Source organism: Notechis scutatus, chromosome 2 (genome assembly GCF_049901735.1).
Source record: "Notechis scutatus isolate UNSWTSFEM ecotype Mainland chromosome 2, rNotScu1.2, whole genome shotgun sequence".
NCBI lineage: Eukaryota > Metazoa > Chordata > Lepidosauria > Squamata > Elapidae > Notechis > Notechis scutatus.
This window is the reverse complement of record NC_142010.1, coordinates 150,464,849-150,484,008: the sequence shown is the minus strand read 5'-3', so window position 1 is coordinate 150,484,008 and position 19,160 is coordinate 150,464,849. Positions and strand designations below refer to the sequence as shown.

Sequence of the window (19,160 nt, the reverse complement as noted above, 5' to 3'; positions counted from 1 at the left end):
GATGGCACTGTAGAACCATGGAAATAACATACAGGTAGTCCTTGACTTACAGCCATTCATTTAGTGACCGTTTGAAGTTAAAATGGTGCTGAAAAAAGTGACATGACCAGTTTTCACAGAACTGTTGCAGCATTCCCATGACTGTGTAATCAAAATTTGGGCTCTTGGCAATTCAACTGGCAATGGGCTCATGTGATCACTTTTTAAAACCTCCTGACAAGCAAAGTCAACTGGGAAAACCAGATTCACTTAACAATCATGTTACTAACTTAACAATTGCAGCAATTCACATAACAACTGTGTCAAGAAAGGTCGTAACATGAGGCAAAACTCACTTAACAATTACTTAGCAACAGAAATTTTGGGCTCACTTGTGGTCACAAGTCGAGGGCTGTATAGAGCATTGTCACAGTAGGGAAGCAAAACATGCTGGAGCTCACAAGGACAAAAGAAACAGGTGCCTTCAGGTGCCTTGGAAAATAGCTTGACCCCTTCCTCCCTGTGGCAGCCCCTCAAGTATTGGAAGACCTCTATCATGTCTCCCCTGGTCCTTCTCTTCACTAGACTAGCCATGCCCAGTTCATAAAATATGTCAAATACAAATATGTATTTTCATTACCTGAACATGTTAGCAACGCTTGTATATAAATTACAATACTACACTACATGTGCAGGTTGTTAAGGTAAAGACTCAAAATTCAACTTTTGACTATTAAAAAAGCAGTTTTCTTAGCAACGATGTCAAGTGATTTAGCTATTGCTTCCTGTTGAAACGTGTAACTTCCCAGTCTAACTATCCTTGGGTTTCTTGATGGTCTTGCAAATAAGCACTAACTAGATTTGATTATATGTAGGTTTGGGGAGGATCAGCCAGAGTTGGCTATTTGTGTACAATATCACAACACAATCCATTTACCTTATCTGCATGAACAAATTGTTTTTTTTTAAACAGCAGTGTTTACCTGGTAAGCTGGCAGGATAGGCTTATCTCGGATGTTTGCTTAGTAATGGCTAAGTCTAGAAAAAGTTTGGAAGAAAGCAATCTGATTACAAGCTAAAACAAAAAGTTAAAAACCACCTAATAATAATATGACACTAAAAGCCAGGTTTTATATTTCAGTTCAATTCATTCCCCCTCATTAACCACACTGTCAGCATCTGCTTTCCTATCTTCCTTGCAGCCATTGCAAGTAATGCAATTTGTTTTGTCACATATAGGTGTTGTTTTGATTTCTGGACAAAGTTACTAAAATAATTTTTTTTTTAAACTGAACTCAGAACACTAAAAAAAAGACCTGTTTTGAGATTGGAATATTGGAAAATAACAGTGTTTTACATTCTGCTTGACATTTTTCAACTTTTGTCAAAATACATTGAGAAAGAGTGAAATTCAGACTTATGGACCTCTATCTTCAAAAACTGTATTTTTCCTTCTATAAATATTAATGGTCTGTTTTCAAAGGTTCCCTGGGCAGGGAGATTCACCTCTTCTACATCATGCATGAAAACTATTTTTGTTAATGTAAATGCACTGGTGGATTCTGTCTCAACAATTTCATAAAGGCTACTCTGATCCGACAAGTTTTATGCTTGTGGAACAGCAAATTTTGAGTAGAAAAATCCTTAAATGATACAGGAACTATCAATTTGTACCCCAATAACAAATAATGCAGAATTAACAGTTTCTCTTTCGCATCTTATGCTGTGTGACTGTTTTTGTCACAGCATATGAATGTGTGTGTTAACCAAATGGAATTGCAGCAATTATCAGGAAAAAAATTATGCTAAATGCAGAATGCTTCCAAGTCCAGTGATGACCTGGAATACTTCATTTTAAAGAAGGATATAAATCTGTAGTCACATGATAATCAAGGGGCTATAGGTATATCTGAATGCAAAATATATTGCAACGATAAGAGACTTTCTGGATCAGTGTTCTGCAGACTGAAGATGGAATAATGTTATTTCCCCCCCCCCCCCTTATGGAGGAGAATACCAAACCTCTAAATAAATTTAAAGCTAAGGAAATCCAATACCTGTAATTTTCTAGTACAGATTTTTGAAGTGATTTTGTCAGGTATTTTGTCAGGAAAAGTGCAATTGCAGTTATTACTACAATGTACAGTTTATATATACAAACTGTAGTTAATACTACAATTTATTACTGATCTTTTAGAAGCAAATATTAAGGGGCCACTTTGAATAGCATCAGAAACTCCATATACAAATATCTTATATTTGTACATGTATATTTGTATTATCAAATATCTTCCTATAATGGTGAAGTAATTTTCCAATAAACCCCAAATGGCTGAATTTGGTGTTCTTGTTACAGACATTATAGAAGGAGAGCCTTGTTAGTTTTTGGTGACAAAAGATCAGGAGTGTGGTAGCACCTTTTCCAACTAACATCTTTTATTAAAAGACTCATGAAAGCTTCTGCCTTTTAACAGAATGGGTTAGTGAGCCGGGGTGGTGCAAGTGGTTAGAATGCAGTATTGCAGGCTAATTCTGCTGACCGCCAACTGTAAGCAGTTCAAGTCTCACTGGCTCAAGGTTGACTCAGCTTTCCATCCTTTTGAGGTTGGTAAAATGGGGACCCAGATTCTTTAGGGCAATATGCTGACTCTGTAAACCGCTTAGAGAGAGCTGTAAAGCACTGTGAAGTAGTATATAAGTCTAAGTGCTATTGCTATAGTCAGAAAAGGCGCTCCCAAGTAACTTTCTACTAATCAATCTGTATAACCTTAAATGAAGATGATAGGAAAAAGTATTTGGGCCTTGGATAACATTTGGAACAATTCAAGTCTGTACTAATATCTGTTTGTACAATATATTTGGTGCTTAACATAAAGAAAAAAAGAGAAAAGGTCACAGGATGAGGTAGGACAAAACAAGATTCAGAACTGAGAGTATGACAGTTGCTTAGCAAATGTACAGAAGAAAATATAATCTCCTTCAGTTAGTGTTTTCCAGATGACATATTATTTGGCAATCCATAACTGGAGTTAGAAGATCAGAGAAGGTAGCCTTAAAGGGTTCTATATGATTAGTCCAAATACAATTTTGATATTTATTGATTTACATCCTTCCTTTATTTTGCATGATTCAACTGAGCATAAATAATGGCTTCACTTCTCTTTTCCACCACAATAACAACCTTGTTTGGGCTAAGAGAGAGTAACTGCCCAAAGTCTCTCCACTGGTTTTCATCTTTTTATTTAAGGCAGGATTAAAATTCAGAGTCCATCAATTTCTAGTCCAGCACTTCATCCATTACACCAAAGTTGTTCTCTAGATGTCACCTCTAGGATTCATTATTCAAACAGAAAGAGCACATAGCTCTGATCCTGGCAGGGTTTAGTAATTTACCTCCAGTTTGATTTTTTTTTTTTTACTTTCTGAAAGAACAAATTATAAACAAATGCAAAAGTTGTATTGCCATTACAACTCCAATGGCCATCAAATGAACAGGGATATTTTAGAGCACTTCATTCTGTGATTATTTGTTGTTTCCTGGCTCAACACAAGATGGAGCAATCACTCTCAGAAGAAAAGAATAATCTAAGATTGCAAATATAGGCAGGCTACATACAATACTCTGGAATTGTACCTTCCTTTCTCTTTTTATATTAAGGCAATGTTGTCTTAAGTATTGTACCAAAAAATTGAATTTCTGACTTTTAGCTTGACTCTGTAATCTTATTTATGTTGACTGTAAGGAGAAAGTCAGAATCTGAACCAGGGTTCAACTTTATGATGAATATTATGTGTTTATCATACAACATTGAAAACAGAATATGTGCAAAGTCACTTCTAAATACAGTAACTTGGAGCAGAGTACTGTACACTGCAGATTAAGGCTTTTAATTGAAGAAGATGAAATTTCTAAACAGAAACGCTGGTGCCCTCTTTTTCAGAAATCAACCATCAAAACAGGGGGGGGCGGGGGGGGGAATCCCAATTGCACTATTGCCAAATATAGAGGGCATAGAACTCTTCTATTTCTGACCTTAATGTTGTAATACTTAGAGCAAACAAGTAAAGAATTCAAAGGACAGTTAAACACATGAAGCTACAGAACTGAATTTTCCATCAATAAATCAAATGGTTATTGCATGTTTTTTTCTTTCTTTCTTGTTTATCCCTTGAGCTATATCGGAATGAGTGTTCTCCTTTCTACCTTTTATTTCTAGTTTTCATGCTGTTGCTTGTCAAGTTTCAAGCAGACAAAACTGACCCAGCTGCAAGAGCTAAAAGTATCCCAAGTGTCACTGGACAGAGAAGCTGCAAAGAAGGAGCAGAATTAATCTCCCCTATCCTTGACTTTTTGAGTGCTGTGTATGGAGAGGTTATGGTCAAGAATGCCTAGCAATTAAAAAGAATAATTCCAGGAAGAGCGAGGAGAAACTTAACTGTTTGAGATAGAATAGGAGCCCGCCTGTGTCTAATTCAAACATTTTCTGATTTGATATCATCGCACACTCCCTCCATATCCAAACAGCAGAAAGTCCAAAGGTGGGAATTGGTTTTATTTGGTTTAGAGGGCAACAAGCAAATGAATTGCATATCTGCTTATATCTCCCCAACAAGCAGTATATGGGAAGCCAATAGGCATCCCCAAGAAGAGAGCAAATCTCTGAAGAGTAGAATAGGCAGAAGAGCAACCAATTAACTTTTCCTGATACCGTGTATTGACATTTCAGGGAAACTAGTTACAAATGTGGAAATTCATGCATTTATTTCTTGCATTTCTATACCACCTAATCTTTCTTTGGGTGACTTACACACAACGTTGCATTACAGCTGTATTTTGTGTGAATATTGTTGAGTTGTTAGGATCGCCAGGTGAAGGTTCACTTGGGCCTGAATGTTAATAAAGATTTGTCAGTCCTGCTCAATATAAGCACCTGACGCAAAGCCAGTGGTGTTTTTATTCTGCAAACCTGCCCTTTTAGCATTGTCCCAAAGAGCTTGGCTGCCTCAGGCAACACAGGGCATGCAAGAAGCTCTGAAGCTGGGGCAAGAGATCTGTATGCCTTGTGTCTTGCAAGATAACCAGCTGTCCAAAGAGGGCCTTGCCCCTAAATCCAAGGATCCTTATTGCTTCAGCTAATGATATCTTCCCTTGGCTGAATGGCATTGAGCCACCATTCTAAGTGGAACTACATGACTGTGGATGGGTCAGGAAGTAAGTTTAATTCAAATTGGCATGATGGCTCTTTCCATAGCTAGAATAACCTCATGACATACATGAGACAGGGGACCTGAATGCTACTTACAGCTCCCTCTTTGATCTCAGCTTTGGTAATCTCTAGGGATGAAGACTTGGTACAATCACAAGTTAGTGGAATCCATTTTAGTACAAGAATAGCCTCTCCTTTTCCCTGCCTGCCTCTCAATAAAGGCCAATTTAAGGTCAAGAAAAGGAAACCCTATTAAGTTCAATGGGATGTTCTCTCAAGTAAGCATAAACATATATAAGTTTTCAAGCTAAATAGCCAGGTTCGTTTGCAAATGCTTGCAAAATATGTCTATGCTGTTTCAACTGAGATTACTCTAAGCAGCTTACTGATTCCTACCCATAAAAATGTAGTTGCTCTTCATTTTAATATTCAAGATATCTGGATGAGCTGGTTAAAATAAAATTAAAACAAGGTCCAGAGACACCCCATTTATCTTTCACAACTGGGACCTCAGATTTCTTCTCTGGTAATATCACACTACTAACCAGAGCATACAAAACATTTGCTAGACCAATACTCGAATACAGTTCATCAGTCTGGAACCCACATTACGTATCTGATATTAGCACAATTGAGAAAGTCCAGAAATATTTCACAAGAAGAGTTCTCCACTCCTCTACTCGTTGTAGAATACCTTATGCCACCAGACTTGAAATTCTAGAACTAGAAAACCTTGAATTACGCCGTCTTCGGTCTGATTTAAGCATGGTATATAAAATCATACATTGCAATGTCCTACCTGTCAATGAATACTTCAGCTTCAACCATAACAACACAAGAGCACACAATAGATACAAACTCAAAGTTAACCGCACCAAACTTGATTGCAGGAAATACGACTTCAGCAATAGAGTGGTCAATGTCTGGAATACTCTACCCGACTCTGTAGTTTCTTCCCCAAACCCCAAAAACTTTAACCTTAGACTGTCTACTATTGACCTCACCCCTTTCCTAAGAGGTCTGTAGGGGGCGTGCATAAGCGCACCAACGTGCCTACCGTCCCTGTCCTATTGTTTCTCTTATTCTTCTTTTATTTTTCTTATATGTACCCATTTCATGTATTCACAACTATGTATACACTTATACTTATTATCTTGTAAACAATTGGCAAATCAAATAAATAAAAAAATAAAAAAATAAAATAAAATAAATTCTCCAGAGCATGAAGATCCCTGAATTAACTTACAATATCTAATCCTCTAACAAACAAACCCTTGTTTGTTCCCCAGAGGGAGATACTTTTTCAGACTAGGAGCCTTCAGAGTCTGTTATGTTTTTTAAGAGAACTTCAGAGTTCCTCTTTAAAGAAAAAGACTGTTTTCTTTGAGGGAAAAAAAAACTAACGGTTTTTCTCCAACTCTGATTCACCTTAAATAGCACTTGTCTAGTGAAAGGATTGGACAAGCATTCCTAAACTATTAATTTCTCTCTAAAGAGCAAGGTATAGAAAAGATTGTATGATTGTCATCCCAGAGAAAAGAGGGGGCCTCAAACCCTGTGCCATATGCAGTTCTTTGCTCACGTCAATGAACAGCCACAGGCCTTGTCCTCAAGCATCTGGTATCTCCCAAAAAAGGAAATGGGCTGGACTCTTGAGACAACCGTCAACTTTAGCATTTTCCACTTTGGAAGCGAGCTGCTTATTTGGGGCCTCCTATCTTTTCTGCCTTCCAGGCAACAGCAGCTGCATTGATTCGCCCCCAATTGGCCTGTTCTTTCATACTGTATCCATCCCAGGAAGAATAGCTCAAAGCACATCAGTTTTCCTCAACATGTCAATTTTCAGATGTGTTGGGATGGGTCTGTTGCTCCTGGAATTCCCAGATTTGTTATTCTAACAGTTGGTAGGCTGTTCTTGAATATACCCTCTACACTTTACTACATTTTGCTGGATTCGCACCTATCTATTAAGGGCAGAATGTTGGTTTCGTATGTTCTGTGCACCAAAGCAATGGCGATTTATTCAAGAAATCTGGATGAAACAAACCATTTATTTTATTTGTCAAGCAAGTATTAGATAACAGGTATAAGTATAAGCATGGTTATGAATACATCAAATGGATACGAATAAAAAAGAAACAATACGAAAAGGATGGTAGGCACATTGGTGCACTTATGCACAATGGCTTGGTGTAACGTGTGCAGGGGATTTGTGTGGCTGAGGAAGTGAGTCTTAGTTTGCCGATAAGGAACTGTATTCTCCAACCTTGTGGATCTGAACCTGCCCTCAATTAACAGCTTGAGAAAGGATCTGTCAGAAATCCTGCTGCTGTGTCTCTTCTGGCTCTAAAAGGCTTTCTCTGGAAGTTTTCCAAATCATAGAAAACTGGAAGTTTAATCATTCCAAGAGAGCAAGTGAGGAGAGCTGGGCCAACCAGCTTGGGCTAATTAAAGTCAATGTTAGCCTCTCAAGGAGCTGGTGGTCTTCTCACATGTGTTAAGTACGGCAAACTGCCTCACTTTTCCAGTTCACCTGTGGCTGGTATCAGGCTGATTTTGGAGGTGGGGGTGGGGGTGTGTGGGGGAGACCAGGGGTGGGATTCTCCCAGTTCGCACCTATTCGCTAGAACCGGTTAACATTCTAAGCAGTTCGAAGAACCGGTTGTTAGAAGAAATTACTGGCCTAATCCTGTAAGGAAGGCAGGAAGGAAACATTCTGGTGTTGCTTACAGAAACTGCCTCTCCGTTAACCCTTTTTACATCCTTGGCAGGAATAGACTTCCTGTCTCAGGAACTTATCTGGAGTTATTTTTCCCCTCCTTTGCTGGTACTTTGCTTGTGTGGAGTGACCATTCAAAGTTACAATGGCACTGAAAAAAGTGACTTATGACCATTTTTCACACTTATGACTGTTGCAGCATCCCCACAGTCACGAGAGGCCAGGCGAGGAGATGCTTACCTCGATGTGAGAGATATTGAGTTGGCCACACCCAGCCAATAACATGACCACCAATCCATGCCTACCCAGTCACGACCACCAAGCCATGCCCACCACCTAAGTCATGCCCACAGAACCGGTTGTTAAAAAAAATTGAATCCCAACCCTGGGGGAGACCTCAAGATCTTGTTTGTTGTGCTTGGCCAGTTTTCCACTTTCAAATTATCATCTTGAATGTAATTTGTGGTTCATTTGCCAAAGAAAAAGTACTGGATCTTTTGGCCTGAAAGCTTTGGAGCAGGATGTAAGGGTGATCTGCATTACCCGAGTGGATTAATTATACTCTGCCTATGCTCAGAGGTATTCTAAAATTCTTCTCTCTTTCCATATGCCAGAGGGGAACCTCTGGTAAGTAAGTCTAATGCCATTTTGACCATGGCCTTGCACACACCACGCTTTGGCCTAGTGCACTGAGTCTGTTCAAGGAAGCTCCTCAAGGAAGTGTCTTCCAAGACCAGGATTTCCTGTAAGGGCAGTGTAGAAAGACAAAGCAGCATTAGGCCATTGATGCATGCAGAGCCATAGGGTCCTGTGTCCCGTCAGGCCCTCAGCAGAACAATGAGAGACCAGATCTCCTGTGGATGGCAAGAGCTGGAACTTGGAGTGAGGAAATGATTGTATATGTGGCAGCATCAAGAGAGGAAGTAGGAGTGAAGCTCCCGCGGGGTAAGATGCCTGTGGTTGGCTGATTTTGTTATCTCCATACTCTGTTTCATGGGAAAGGCCCTGTAGGCAGCAGCTGCAACAAGAAGGGAGCCTTGGTTTGCCAAATTTTAACTGCCTGCCAGGTGGGGCAAAAGAGGAGTTTTGAGCCTAGGGAAACAGAATGAGGGTTCAGTCTAGAAAAAGAGCTTCATAAACAGAGTGTCCCAGAAAATGCTTTGCATCATCACAGCTCACCCTCAACACCCCTAGGATTAGGGAATAATAATTTCCAGGCAATATCAAGGTTCAATATACTCATAATCATTTTTGCATTCGAGAGTATTATAGACCAGAGAAACCAATATAGTATTGTTTGTGGATGTTGCTCCTGTGTATTTATGATGTAACTTGAGACCTTCCCCCAAATTTGCCAAGCTATAACTCCTAGGACTGCTGGGAGTTGTAGTTCAATAGCTTCTGGAAGGGCATAGGCTTGATTTTATGAGCTTCTCCTGTCTGAAAAGTTTTATCAATCTTAGGAAGTTATTTCTGCAACAAAGAGGTTGTCCTTTGAAGAGAAACTAGTAACCAATTTAACAGTTTTACCAGCTGACTGCCAAATCTAATAAGCATCACAAAAACAAGAAATCAAGTTAACAATAATTGTAGAAGTTTTGCTTGAATGAAAGAAGGAAAAGAGCAGGACCACATTTACCATATCACATAAAAGGCCCTAAGAGTGCCAAATTAAATATGGTGTATAACATCAAACAAAATACATTATAATCAATCACGAACCAAAAGGAGAAATTGAAAGGGAGTGAAATGGGGAGAGAATTACATGCAAAGAAATAAATCTGAAAATGTGTTCAGGTCTCTACATGTCCAAATGTTCATCTAAACCAGGGGTCTTCAAACTTGACAGCTTTAAGACTTGTGGACTTCAACTCCCAGAATTCCTCCTCCAGTCATGTTAGCTCAAGAATTCTGGGAGTTGAAGTCCACAAGTCTTAAACTTACCAAGTTTGGGAACCCTTGATCTAAACCACTGAAAAACTGTAGATCAGTTGGGCAGCCTTCAGGAGTTATGTTATCAGAACAGTGGGAAATGTGAGAGTAAACACTCTTAAGCCTGGGCCTTTTTTCTCCTCGATTATTTGAAATACCAACATGGGGCCAGCAGTGCTGGAACTGGGAAAGACCCCTTGCAGACACACTGGTATCTCAGTAGGGTTCTCTTGCCATTTTTTTCCACTGGAACCAAATCTGGTCACGTGAAACTGGTAACAAGTTTTGCCAGCCCCTGATAATACAATTCAAGGTGGTTTGTGGTTCTTCTGAGTATGTCAGGCTGCTCTGAGAACAAGTAGGAAACTTCTTGATACAGGCAATGTGCCCTTCTGTAAGCCAGCTTTCCCAGGTAGCTGTTAGCAGACATGATAGATACTGGTAGTCCTTGCTTAATGACCAATCCCTTAGTGACTATTATAAGTTAAGATGGACCTTCCCAGAGCTATTTACAACCCAATTTTCCAGCAGCCAAAAAACACTTACTGCCCATGGTCATGTGTTCATATTTTGAATGGTAATTGGCTTGCATTTGTGGCTGTTCACATGACCACAGTTTTTGGTGATTTTTGCCAATTTCTGACAAAAAAAACATTGGAAAAAATTGGTTTGCTTAACGACCATCACATTCTCTAAACAACCTCTACATTCATTTAAAGACTGCCACAAAAAAGGTTGTAAAATTGTGTGTGGTCACAATACCATGCTTTATGACCATAATTACAGGCTCAATTACAGTTGCAAATTGAGGATTATCTGTCATAAAAAAATGCAGGAGAGAGGTGGGAGGAACTAAAATTGAAATAGTGCTACCCCACAGTACCTCTATTGAAGAAAGTTTTTCCATCTTTTGACTAAACCGACATACAAACCCCATGTTAATTAAAATATTTTAACAAGATCTTTAATTAAAATCTTTAAACAAGATTCTCCTACAAGTGATGCAAAGAATTTCCTGAAAGCAAGTCATTCAGGCCAGTTTATTCAGAGGTCAGTTTAAAAAAACAGGGGGTGGGGTAGTGATGTGGTCAATACAGCTACTGAGGGGCAAGGCTTCATTACCTTGCATTACACAATGTTCTTTCCATGAGGTCAAAAGCTGGATAAATTATACAAAGTAGTTAATCAATAGGAGCAATGATTGCATAATGCGCTCCTCTGCAAAATTCAGATGTTTTTGGTGACAGATTTTGAAATACAGCATTCATATACTTCTAGCTATCACTGCATGAAATACCCAACTTTATCATGCACATCCTTCCCTGAGCATTAAGTGTTGCAAAGACATGATAGGGTTGACTATCACATAACCAGAGACTGCAATTGACAACTTTTCCATGGCATCAGATCTGTTGGGTGTAAGACCGTATGGCCTGGAGAGGAAGTGGCATTGGATGAAAAGAGCTGACCAGAACTTTCTGAGGTCACCTCAAGTACCTTTGGTATTAATCCTTCATCCTTTGGAATCCCAAGTTGCATTAACCAATTGTTTATACCTCATTTGTCAGGCAGCCTAATTATTACCAGTCAGCACAAGCCTGTTTAAGGGCCTGTACCTGGGTGAAAATGGAAATTTAAGAGCAAGCTTCTTCTAAGACTTGGCTAAAGCTGAACTAATAGGTCCTTATACAGCCACAGAGATAGTGACTTTGAATACATGCTTTGCATACAGTATAAACAGAGAAAGAAACCAATGGTACCAAATGGTCTGCCTTGAGAAGAACTTCTGGCAATCCTTGTGCAATTCTAGTCCTAACAGGATCTGCTATCTGTGATAAAGGACAAGAGGCTGCTGCTTCCAAGGCCATCTGCAGAAATGGGTGGAATTGGACCAGCATGAGTCATGGAGCCATGTCCTAGAGAATACATAACCAGAGGTTTAGAGGAAGTCTAGGAAAGGTGGGGAAGAATGTGGTCCCCCAATAGAAGGACATAGTTGGGGAGTCCAGGAGGAACAGCAAAGAGGACGCTCCTGCTGGTTCACCTCACTTCCACCACTCCTTGTCTGTGGTCTTAATTTCCTCCTTCTGCCAGATGGTAGATCTGGCTTAGGAAGCAGTGTAAATTGCAGGGTTTCCTACAGGGTAATTTGTAGGATATTGGGAGTGGAAGTACAATGGTATCTTGGTACTCAGTTATTTTGAAATTCATCAAATTTGGTACTCAAAGCATTTTGATGTGAAAATGTTGTCCCGGTACTCATTGTTTTGTTTGGTACTCAACACACAAGCTAGAACTTGTCGGTGTCTGCTAGCTTATGACTCACTACATTATTCCTTAAGGGGAAAATTAATCATTTTTGGTATTCATCATGTGAACCAATAAATGATCAAGGTATTACTGTACTGTTAAGTAGCCTATCTGGGAAAAGAATAATCAATCCGATTTGCCATGAAAACAATATTAACATGATAAACAATATGAGATTCTTCTTCCACATCATTGTTAATGCACATTTTTAGACCAGTGTTTCTCCACCTCAACAACTTTAAGATGTATAGGCACGCTGGCTGGCTAATTGTGGGAACTGAAGTTCACCCATCTTAAAATTACAGAGGTTGAGAAACAGTTTTAGAAATTGTGCTGATCATTAACCTCTGCTGTGAATCCCCCATGCCTTCTTGCTCCAACTCCTTTTTAAAAAGTTCCTTGATATATGGAATGTTCTGAGAAATTAACTGGTTTCCAATAAACGTTTTGCAGGCAGTTGGAAGTGGGCCCAGTAAGCCTCAGCCACAAGCTTGGTCTTCATTAAATTAAAGGAAGGCATTCCAGTCCTATTTGTAATTTGGCAGGAATCAAAGCAATCAGGTTTTTGAGAGGGCCATCTTGTGATTTTGTGTTACAATCATTTCTTTTATTTCTGCTAACTACATAGGAGGAGGCATTAGCAAACTTGGGGGTTATGCTGGTTGGAGTGGAAGGGTATGAATGGAAATGCTTGGGTGGGGTGGAGTGGGGGAATACAATGAAGTGGATAAAATCTCTTACTGTTGCTATCAGTTCTGTAGCTTAGACAATATAAAATGTATTGACTTTCTATGTAATTTATTTGAATACAGACACACACACACACATCTGTATCTTGTGTTTGTCATCTCCCGGGAGTTTTAATTCTGTGGGCCAATAGTATCTTCTCTGTTTTTTAAAGATCAGTGCCCTACAATCATTGATGGACATTCATATTTGTTTTATTATATGCAAAAAACCCAACAGCCATCAATAAATTTGAAAAATGTTCTGTACAGTACATGGTACATGGCAAAATTGTGCATGATCTTCACATGTGTCTATGAATTTTTGTTTTTATCCACACAGAAAAAACAATACTTGATGTCCATGTATAAATGAGCCATCTCATATGCTGCAAATGCTACATACGAATTTTTCATTTGTTTTAAAATTATTTGCCAAGAGCTGGCTTACATAATTAAGTGCAGTATCATATGGTTCATATTATGCAAATCGCTTTTGATTGCAACTTATTTGCTGCATTTTGGACTGCTGACTGCAAATCCCTGCACCTGCAGAAAAGTATAGTGGTGGCATAAGCCAGTGTTTACAGGCTACCATAGCAGCCTATCTATAGTGTCTCATTGACACAGCAGGTATTAACATCAAGTGGCAACACATGCACGTGTGAATCACTGGTGAATAGAACCAAATACAAAGAAATACTGGTAGTCCTCGAGTTATGACCACAATTGAGGCCAAAATTTATGTTGCTAAGTGAAACATTTAAGTGAGTTTGCCCCATTTTACGACTTTTCTTGCACCAAAGCCGTTAAGTGAATCACTGCAGTTGTTAAGTTAGTAACACTTATTAAGTGAATCTGGATTCCCCGCTGACTTCGCTTGTCAGAAGGTCGGGAAAGATGACCACATTCAGGACACTGCAACCATAAATATGAACCAGTTGCCAAGCACCTGACTTTTGATCATGTGACCGTAGGGATGCTGCAACGGTGGTAAGTGGGGGAAAAACGGCCCTAAGTCGCATTTTCAGAGCCGTTGTAACTTTCAAGGGTCACTAAACGAACTTGTGGTAAGTTTGAGGACCGCTTGCAAAATACAATTGAAAAACCTGCCCGTTCGTGTGTTAAGCGGGCACAACTACAGCGGCCAAAAAGGCACGGTGCATATTAGCGTGTGCATTACACGATGCAATCCTACCACGGAATCTCTCCCAGGGCTTTTTCAGGCTATTGGAATTTTTCCTGGGCGCCCGAAGGCTCGGCAAGACCACCGAAGCTTCCAACGGACTGCGAGGAACAAAAAGAGAGCCCGCGCTTCACCTGCTCTTGTTCCACGTGGGCCTCGGCCTCCCGCCCCACACCACCCACCCCCTCCACGTCCCGGCCCGCATTCTTCTGAAGTCTACTTCCTCGGGGTGTGATTGGCTGTGAGGCTGGCAAGCGCTCGCCCGCCCGGCCCGGCCCGCGTCTAAGAGCGCCTCTCTGTGTATATGTTTGCGTGCGCGGGGAGAGCCGCCCCCTCTCGCCCCAACACCTCAGCACCGCGCCACTTCTCTTCTCTTCTCCTCTCTTTCTCTTTCTCTTCTCAGGCGAATCCCCCGTTAAGGCTCCGGTTCTTCCCTCAAAGAAAAGCTAGAAGGTGAGTGTGTTGTTCGGAAGAGGACGGCGCGAGGGGAGAGGCGCGCGCTTGCCTCCTCCTTGCAACCCGCTCGAGCTGTTGCATCAGACGCCCGTCGGAGCGGCCGCGCCGTCTTGAAAAACGGGGGGAGTGGGTGGATGGGTGGAGGAGGTCGTGGGGCTCAAGGTTGGGCGGTGGGGAGAAGCAAGAAAGAAACGAAGGTCCCTTTGCTTGCCCTCGACAACTCTTCCCACTCCCCCCGCACCTCCGCGGAGGGGCCCCTTCGCCGGCCGCAGAGACTTCAAAGGGACCTCAAGGAAACGTGGGCCAAAAGCTCGGGGGTCACCAAGGGGCGAGCGGTTGTGGGTGGGTGGGGGACGGGACTGGGGTGGTGGTGGTGAAAGGGTGCTTCTGGGCGGCTCTGGGTCCCGCGGTCGCTCGTTGGTGGGCTTGGCCGGGGAAGCCAATAACGTACAAGCGAGACCCTTTGAGGGGGCCTCTGCGGGGAAGAGAGGGCGCGGAGGGGAGGCTTTATGCTAGAGCTCAGGACGGCGGAGGGAGGAACCGGGGTTTTCGCCCAAGAAAGCAGGGTTGTCGTCGCTCAGCCGCTCGGCAAGCCGTTGGCTGGAAAGGCTGGGTGTTTTATTTTGGGTGATTCGTTGTTGCCACGTGGGCTCCCTCGAAATATATAGACGTATACTGTATGCAAGCACGCGCGCACTCACACACAGACAGACAGACAGACAGACAGACGTTCCAAGCAACACAGGCCAAATCAATCCTGAAGCCGAGAACAACCTGTCTACAACCCGGTCTTTGAAATGAAAGGTGGGTTAAATAAAGTGCAAATATTTATTGGATTTTAGAGTAGACAAATATACTAGGCAGGAGTTTTAGCAAAAATTGAATTTTGGACACCTGCTTAGACTCGTGTGGTGTGTTTTTGGGGTGGCGGGTTCTGCTTAAAATGGTACCAAGTTCAAAGAGAATCGAGTCTGTCAAACTTGAACATGGGTTATAAATTGGAGGGCGTCTCTCTGGGGATCAGAGAGGTCTTGTTGGAGAAGTAAAATAGCATGGCAGGGATTGGGAATACAGTAAGCGAATATCTAGTACATAAGATGACCTAAATTCAATTTATTAATATTTAGCCTTTTAAATCATCAAGGTGGTCCATACAATTAGAAATTAGTGTTAACTCTAAACAGTGTATTTGAATCCCTTTAGTGCTGCCATACAGGTAGCCATTGACTTACGACCATAATTGGGACCCAAATTTTGGTTGCTAAGCAAATTGATTGTTAAATGAATCACGCCTGATTTTTTTTATTACCTTTTTTGCCACGATTGCTAAGGGAATCGCTGCAGTTTTAAGCAAATATAGCTTCCCTCATTGATTTTGCTTGTTGGAAGCTAGCTGGGAAGATCACAAATGGTGATCACATGACCCCAGTACAGTGCAACCATGGCAAATACATCTCAGTTGCCAAGTGTCTGAATTTTAGTTAAATGATGGGAGGGGGCTGGGATGCTGCTACAGTCATAAGCACCAGGACTGATCAGAATTCCCTTTTTTCAGTGCTGTTGTAACATGGTTGTAAGTCGAGGACTACCTATAATTTTAACATTATTGTGTAAAATTGTCTGCATATCACAGATAATGGGAGGATAATAGAAAAAATAAAATAAAATTTCCCTCTAGACAAACTTGGCTCCTTTAAAAGGAAAAAAAAAAAAAGTAATTTCAACTGACTACTTTTACTGTCTGCTAGAGGCACCAAATATCTCAGGCTACCTTAAAGGGTGGATTTTAAATTCTGGATTTTGATTTGAGAATTGATCTAGGGAAGGAGTATTATTCTGGACAGTTTAGGGCAGCTTCCTCCACCAGGTGCCCTTCTGCACTTTTTGGACTTTTGCTCCAATTCTCAGCCAATGAAGCCAAAGGAATTTTGGAAATTTCAATGCCCACGTAGATGAAAGATGGGTTAGCAGAGAGTACAGTGCCTTTGTGCATGGAATATTAGGGAATATGTGCAAGATTGCAACATATATTTCCTAATAACATTCCATGTGAATTATGTAATTTGCATCAGTTGTGTCATTTGCACAGTGAAATCATGGTATATGTGATGTCAGTCCCCCATCCCCTAATGGACAGCTGTGATTCCACTGAAGTAATTCAATGCCTCTTTCTACATTCTTTTTCATTCTATACATTTAGCATGGTTCAGAGTGGTTACTCTGTTTCCTGCATTGTGGGCATTTTAGGCTGGTTTAAAATGTATTAATGGATCATAATTAATCTATATTTAGTGAGGCTTTGTAGATAGATTTTCTTTGTTGCAGGATCCAAAAAGATCTTCTCTGTGTTTGATTGCACCATGTGCAGTTTAATTACTATTTAAACACTTAAAATTGATGTATTGGTTACCAAAATAGGAAAGAGATTGAAAATGGGGAGTGTGTGTATGTATGTTTCTCTTTCCCTTCACTAATTTGTGTCCAAGGGACAGTTTTGATACTTTCCAAATCCAGCAATAGATCTGAATTTAATCATGGATAATAAGATCAGCATATCTGTTCCTTGTCTTTTGATTGCCTTCTTTAGGTATTCATCAAATAATGGCAGATTTATTTGACATCCTCCCATCATCACAATTAATAGGGCAAACGTAAAGAGTCTTTTCAGTATTCTTTGCAAATAGACTACCCTGTCATTTAGATGTATTTCCCACGTTTATATGTGGCACTTCTTTTACACCTTTGCCTACTTTATTAGGCAACAGTGATCGTGTTTGGAACTCCTGCAAAGTGCAATACTTTTCTGCTCTTCATTAAAGTGGTTTCATTAAAGTAAGATTTTAAGTGAGCCTAAAATAAAAAGAAATTGCTGCTTCTTGCTGCTGTAAGAAATCCACATACTCTTTTTCCAAGTCTTTCCCCCAGTCTTATGATAGGATGGTTTAGACATGTACTAAATAAATAAGCAACATTTATTTAGAAGTCTGAAAAATGTCCAGACCTCTAAATACATAACTGAGTTGGGCAAAGGCTGGATCACTTTTTTAAAAAAAATAAACTTTTAAAGCTTGCACAAACTTAGGAATCTGTTGTTTTCACACACACACACACACACACACACACACACACACACACACACACACTATGCTGTTAAAAAGTCTTAACATGTAACGAGGCATGTTTTTGAAAAGATAAAAATTCACCATTCCACCTCTACTACATGTTGATATCTGCCACTTAAGTCCTACTACAGGTAGTCCTTGACTTACGACCGGTTGATTAGCAACTGTTGGAAGTTATAGCAGACCTACCTGGGGGCTACTTATGACCTAGATCTAAGTTCTAGTGGTTGCCCCGCTGGTCACATAAGTGGACTTCAGGCACTCAGTAACCCGGTTGCAGTTGGTCTATCTATACATTCATTTTAATATAAACTCAACCTATAAACAAAGGATTACAAATACAATGTATTTACACATTGTACTAATTCAAAGCCAAGTTAACCACCATATGATTTAGTGCAACAATGTATGAATGCAGCTAGGACTCTTTCCAATCTGCAGCATCCTGCAGTCACGTGATCGCATTTTAATGACAGTTTTGCTGAAAATTAGCATTTCCAGGTCTCTGCAAAACCATACCCATAGTGAATAATTATTTTGCTTAAAAACTGCAGTGCTCACTTAATGGTTGCCACAAAAAAAGGTAATGGACAGGCTCCATAACAGTCATAAGTCAAAGACTGTACCTGTATAGAAGACTGTAGTGAGCCTGTTCTTTCTCTCCTCTTCCTGTTTGGGTCTCTGTTCAAAGAATACATTTATTTTTAAATGTGAACGAGCTTTAGCTCCTTTGCTGGATCCAAACGGAGTACTGCCAAGGTTCAAATTTTCCTTGGAATCAATACGGATTCCAGTGGTGGGCTTCTACCAGTTTCACAATGGGTTTGGTGAGTGTGTGCTTCGCACTTGCGCTTGGTGCATGCGCAGCACATTACAAAAACACAGCTATAAAACTGACTTCCCATGGCAATGCCGGTGAGTAAAACAGCTGAGGGCGCCTCAGCTGAGTTTAAAAACTGCAGAAATAAAGGACGGACTAAAGCGGGGGCAGGTGGGTGGGCCTAACCAATCGCCAGAGCATAGGGTTCGCCCAAACCCGTAGTCAGCAGATTATACTGGAAACAGTCCTAGCTGCATTCGTACATTGTTGAGTTAAATCAGGGGTCTTCAAACTTGACAGCTTTAAGACTTGTGGACTCCCAGAATTCCTCCTCCTGTCATGTTAGCTCAGGAATTCTGGGAGTTGAAGTCCACAAGTCTTAAAGCTGTCAAGTTTGAAGACCCTTGCGCTAAATCATACGTTGGTGAACTTGGCTTTGATTTAGTGCAATGTGTGAACCTTTGCATTTGTAAACCTTTTGTTCATAGCTTTGAATTTATATTAAAAGGAATGTATAGACCAAACTACTTCTCAAAATGTGTGAACTCATCTTGGTTGTAGCTTTTTGCCTGTGATGATACATTTGGACATGTAAAATAATCACTGGAAGTTCTGTTTGTCTGAACCAGTTTTGGAGGACCAATGCTAACGTTGTAGCTGAGGGGGTTAGGTCTTTGAAACCCATATGCTTAAAATAATGGAAA

The 19,160-nt window shown here is 40.5% G+C and overlaps 1 protein-coding gene across 4 annotated transcripts in view; it reads left to right on the top strand.

Annotated features, from left to right (window-relative positions):
* Positions 1-14,389: 14,389 nt before the first annotated feature.
* SLC38A5 (solute carrier family 38 member 5) overlaps positions 14,390-19,160 on the top strand; it is a 38,568-nt gene continuing 33,797 nt past the window's right edge. For 2 of the 4 annotated variants that reach the window (XM_026676345.2, XM_087956709.1), the window contains exon 1: positions 14,390-14,511. The gene's annotated coding sequence lies outside the window, so the exon portion shown is untranslated. Of the gene's footprint in view, positions 14,512-14,980; positions 15,319-19,160 lie in introns of those variants that run through there. The other 2 variants (XM_026676347.2, XM_087956710.1) reach the window with 2 other exon arrangements.